Source organism: Anolis sagrei, chromosome 1 (genome assembly GCF_037176765.1).
Source record: "Anolis sagrei isolate rAnoSag1 chromosome 1, rAnoSag1.mat, whole genome shotgun sequence".
NCBI classification, from domain to species: Eukaryota; Metazoa; Chordata; class Lepidosauria; order Squamata; family Dactyloidae; genus Anolis; species Anolis sagrei.
The window spans coordinates 83,312,929-83,318,928 of record NC_090021.1 but is presented as its reverse complement, the minus strand read 5'-3'; positions in this window follow the sequence as shown (position 1 = coordinate 83,318,928).

Sequence of the window (6,000 nt, the reverse complement as noted above, 5' to 3'; positions counted from 1 at the left end):
TGGGAAAATCCAGATTTCTAAATTCCAAAATCCAATGGTACACTCCACCCCGCCCCACAAGGGACTTATTCATTTGTGCAGTCTCCCACAATACATTTGTTTTCCTGAATAGGTGGCTTTTCTTTCTATGAACTACTTGTCAGCTTCTACCCTTTTCTCACCCTGACTTGAGATAAAGTGTTTCACCATCATCCTAGAGGCCACACAGTGTTCAAAACCTGTTTCCATCTTCTTTCCTAACAAAATAAGTTTGAAAGCTACTCTGTCATTTTATCTTAAGATTGTGCATACATTTATTACATTGTTGGAGGTATTATGGAAATATTCTCAAACTGAACTACAGTTTTATGTTTGCAGGAACTTTGAACTTTCTAACCTCAGTTGTGAGGTTGCATCAAGTCACCACATTTGTTCAGTGGGATGTACAGAGAAACAGAGCCACTTACATATAGCAACCACATGACTTTTTCTCATTAGTCTTTCTCAACACTTTCAAGGAGGAAGTACCTAACAGTTCTATTCCTAGAACCTTCATCCCTGGCAATACGTTGAGACACAAAATAGTAAATGGCATCCTTCATTCACTCAAGTTTGAAAATATATTACCTAGCAACAGCCAATGAGGCAGAATTTTCCATCTTTCCCTTTTCTCTAGTGGTAAAAAATACAATAAAATCTAATTCAGTCACTAACAATTTAGCACCCATCAGGTCACTCAAAATATGCTACCTGAAATGCCCATGTTATTCTACCTAGAGGCAGGGGAAGTCCAGTTGGATGAAGGTTGCATGTGCATAGATCTTCCAAGTCAGAATTCCCAATAGTATGCAGAACTTACAAATATACAACAATATACAAAATGAGGGCATTGTGTCTCCACTTTTCTAACATTGCAGAGAGTGAGACACATAACTTGTTGTGTGTGTGTGTTCACATTCCCTTTTTAACTTAGCTTGCCTACTTCATTTAGGTCTAGAGTCAATGTGTTGTAGTCATTTGAGTCTTGGAGTAGGGCACTGGAATGTGGAGAATAAACCCACTGAAGTCTCAGCCCCAGAGGGAGGCAAAGACAAACTCCTGACTATATCTTGCCAGGAAACCCGCATGATAGGTTCAGCTTAGAGTTGCTATAAATTGGAAATGACCTGAAGTCACACAACAATTGTTGTTTCCTACACTGTGTTTCTAAAGTCTGAACTAATTTAAGTTATTGCAGTGCTAGAAATTTGGGAGAGCGGGAACAGTCCATTTGGAGCAACTGAATTCCTATTTAAGGGGCAATTGCCTCATTTTGCCCCCTTCCCTACATAGCCATTACCCTTTTAAGGACATAGAGTATGATACCAGTTTTCAAATGCCAAAAGAGCTTCTCTCTTGACTGCACATAAGCATTATTAGAACCACTACCATCATTTGCTCTTCCTCCTTTTTCTATAGCAAAGAGGGTTCAGGAGTGAGTGGTGGAGGTGGATGTATTTGTAGAGAAGGTACCAGCACTGAGGATGAGCTATGAGGGTTATCCAAAAAATAAGATTACAAAAAAAATACAAAAAATGAATATATTTTAATAAAACTTACATGGATTGTAGCATAGGTATTACATTATTTTTCCACATAATTACCATTCAGTTCAATACATTTTGTCATCCGTGGAATGAGTTTTTGATGCCTGTGTCACAGAAGTTTCCCTCTGCCTTTTTTAGCCAGTTCGTCACTTCAATTGTCACCTTGTTGTGATCAGAAAAGTGGTTTCCTCCAAGGTGTTCCTTCAATTTAGTGAACAGGTGATAGTCACTGGGTTCAAAATCACGGCTGTGAGAGGGGTGGCTTAAAACATCCCAACCAAATGAAGTCAACAACTCTTTGTGTTGCATGTGTGGTGTGTGGATGCGCATTGTCATGAAGGAGACAGACTCCTGCCATTAGCATCCCACAACATTTGTTTTGGATGGCTCTGTGAAGTTTCTTCATGGTCTCACAATACATTCCATATCCATTTTGTAACATGCCTCTTGACATTACGTCTTCTCCATGAAGTGAAACAATTTCACGATGAATCACAGCAGCGTTCATGTCCTTAGCATTTAGGTAGCACATTACAGAGCTAGCTTTGCACTTGGAGGGAAAAGAAATGAGGACGCTCGTCTCTAACCTTGACCAAAATGAGAGTTGATGAGCTACTGATGTCTAACACTGCTCGCTCGCTTCTGCTGGCTTCCCACTACATGACAGTGATATCAACTTCCCCTGATAAAATTCCCTGTGAGAGCTAACTGACTTGTAAACTTACTTTCTGGATAACTCTTGTACAATGGCTGTTCTTTTAAAATAGTGGGTTAAAGAAGTACAGCAATTCTTGCAGGAGTCAATTTCTACTACTTGCTCCTGGAATACTGGCCCCTAATTTTTGTTTCTGCATCATTAGACTTTCTGCCTTTACCTGTCTTATGGTCCTTTGACTAAAGGGCTATAACAAAGGAAGCAGGGAGAGAGGACAATGCAACTTGTATATACAGTCCACCACTTGCAACCTTGTTGATAGTTTGTTCAAACACAAAGATACAAGCAGTCATCTTTCATCCAAGCCAAGGTCTTGGCTATATCACATCAGTGCTAAAATGTTTTTATGAAGAGAACAAAATATGATCAGAGACGTTTGCTTGTGTTTTATAGAACCGCATAAGTATGCTTATAGGATTTCATGCTTGATCATGTTTTTCTATTACTGTGATGTTCAGTGCTCACAGCAGTTAATGGTTGAGTATTCAGCTCATGACTAGCTGTGCATTAAAAGACATGCACAGCAAACTCTGTTAATTGTAAAACACAACAGCTTATAAAAATCAGTGGATATTGCATTGCAGCAGGATGAACTCAGTGGAGTATGGAGGGATGGATTATAAATGCCTGTAGGATAGGTACCTTACATCACTTATTCATGGAAGCTGGCTTTTGCTAGACTATCAATAAAAACTATCCAACGAATAAAAGTAAAACCAAATCCAAATGAATAAACTGACTTATAGCTGCTGGTATTTTCATTTATCAATGAAAGTGCATCTTGTAATATCAGGAATGCCTATTGGGAGAGATAATGTTAGCCCTCATATAAGACCTCATCACACAATGGGCTGCAAGCATCCTAGGATGCTTGCAGCACAGCTGATTGACAGAGCCCATCATATGATGCAGGCTGACTTCAGTGAACTGGAGTGCAAGCATCCTAGGACGCTTGGCCCTGAACATGGGAGGCCTTCCATGTTCCATAAGGAATCATGGGACTAGTGCAGGGGGAAACCACACAGTGATGCTTCTCCAGGTGTCACGGGAAAGCTTCGCTGCCTGAGGGGCATGGGTCACTGAAATTGTCCTGCTGCTCTGCCGGTTTGACATGGAGGCTGACGAATCGACCTGAGGAGGCGGGGTCATCAATGTGACGAAGCCCTAAGTCTAGATTAACAAAATTCTTGGACAGTTTTTACAAGTTTGATCCTTAAACACAGCCTGCCAACACGTAGCTGTAGAGGCTAATGGCTTTAATTAATCTTACATGGGTTTTGATATGAAACCTTTCATGTCTATTGCACCTTGGATAGTTCTTTTATTCTTTTTACTGGAGGACATATACATACACGCTTGGCAGCTATATGCACAATAATGGTGGGAAGAAAATAGTGGACAACAGGGAACTTAAACTGCCAAAGCCAAGATCCATAGCAGTATCTTCTTGGGAGAAGATCAAAGGAAGTTCTACATGTCAAGGCAGCCAGAGCACATATGCTGAGAAACAGGTCACATGGTCCTACAGTGATCTAAGACAGATCTTAAGAGCCACAGAAGATGAAAATGGGGGTTCTCTGACAGGAGCAGTTGTGAGCTCAGACATGAGTTTTAAATGCACATAAAATATAGGTAGATTTTTCTCTAGGATTGAATACCTTTGAATGCTACCAAAGGCTGTCAAATACTGTCAGTTTCATTACAGTACCATAGCAAATCTTAGCTCTAGTAACAACAATAACTGATATGATATACCATTCTAGACAGTTACTATAATTCTCAGGGATTTTGAGAATCCTCCCTCTACTCAGAAAGGAGCATCATCCACACTTCTACTATTCCCATATAGATGGAAGAAAATGTGTGTATAGATACCACATGCATTTCAGAACAAGAACAGGAAAGACAGCAAGTCCCATCAGATAAAGTCAGCACTTCAATGGTAAAAGGGTCTGGAGGTCACAGTTTAGAAATATTGGTAGAGCTATAGGCTTCCCACCTCTGATCTAGAGTACTAATTTTTTGATACACTGGACATGACCCATTAGCATTGTACACTCAGCACTTGTACATCACAATTTGATACAAGCACTTAGCCCAGGGATGAGAGGGATGAGAATCATGAAGCCTTCCAGGTATTGTTTGTTTATTTATTTTAAACATTTATGTTCCACCCTTCTCACCCCGAAGGGAACTCAAGGCGGAGCACAACATACAAATGGCAAACATTCAGTGCCGGTGCACAAATAAATTCTACACATACATAAACATTAAAAACATTTATCTTGACATTAAAATCCACTGTTTCACTGTCTTGATCATCTGGATCCAGTCTGGTTGGCATGGAAAGACTTCCTCTTGCTGCTTTATTGCACTGTCCCAAAAGCTTGGTCTCACAGCCAGGTTGTTGTTCGGCAACTCCCAGCTATTCCCCACCCTCATTATTTGTGTACTTCTTCTCATCTTCTTTCTCCAGCTTGTACTGGACAGGCAGCAAGACCCGTGAAAGGCTATGAGAGCTGCACAGTGCCCTGTTTTATTTCCCCAATGCATCCCTAGAACAGGATAAAGGAGGGAGATAGATTTCTCTGTAGCTCTGTTGAGATTCTCCCGTGAATGGATAATTCAACAGTGGTGCAAACGGCTTACAGCCTTAATAGAAAGGCACAATATGTACCGATGAGTCTCAAAAGACTGTGCCAAATTTGGGGTAGGAGACAAATAGCCCATGTCAGCTGAAGAGCTTCTGCCTAAATCTCAAGCAGTTAATACTCTTCAAGAGGCATGAAATCCAGCCAAAGTACTTTTTTTCAACAAGGCAAACTAATTGGCCGCCTGCAGAAACTTTTAATTAGCTGCTACAGCTTCTACAAGGAGGTTTAAGAACAAGCATCTGATCTTTTGCCCACTGCACTCAGATCACCATGGCTATTATGGAGAATAAATGTTCCTAAGATTCACAAATGGAACGGATGGGATGAGCAGGTCTAAAGAGGCATTCCACTTGCATATTCACACCATTCCCTTTAGAATTGGGTGTATTAGGATGGGAAAGCTTACAGTGTGTTATCTATGGGGTTGCTTTAGGATCCTCAAAGTCAATGTCAACATCTTGTGGGGAATATGAGGCAGATTCAAAGAAATGAATTGTGTGCAGATTCATGTTTCACCTAAAGACAAAAAGCACAAGGGGAAATCAGGGGAAGAGAGAATAAAACCAATTCCTCTGTGGTAGGATGATTCAGGGATTTTTGATAAATTAGTATATTTCTGAATTGTGGGATAATTCCTACCACTCATTCGTTCAAATGAATTCTGCTTATTATGTGCCTTCAATTTAAATCCAACATATGATGGCAATGTCACAGCATTTTCTTCTAAATATTTATTCAAAGGAGGTTTGCCATCATCTTTTTCTTTGGCTGATAGTGTCACTTGCCCAAAATCATCCTGTGAGTTTGCATGTCTGAATGAAGATTCAAACTTGGTCTCCTGGACTCCAGCATCTGAAGAAGTATACTAGTCTTTTATCATACTAGCAAAATACTCAATGCAGCTGCTTCTTTTCCAGCTTCAAAGACTGCATACATGGGAAATTGGGATCGTGAATTTGTGCTCTGACAGATAACATTGGAGTGCAACTTTTATCAGCTCTAGCCAGCTTGGATAATGATCAAGAATGATAGGAGCTGACATTCAATATATGGATGGCCACATGTT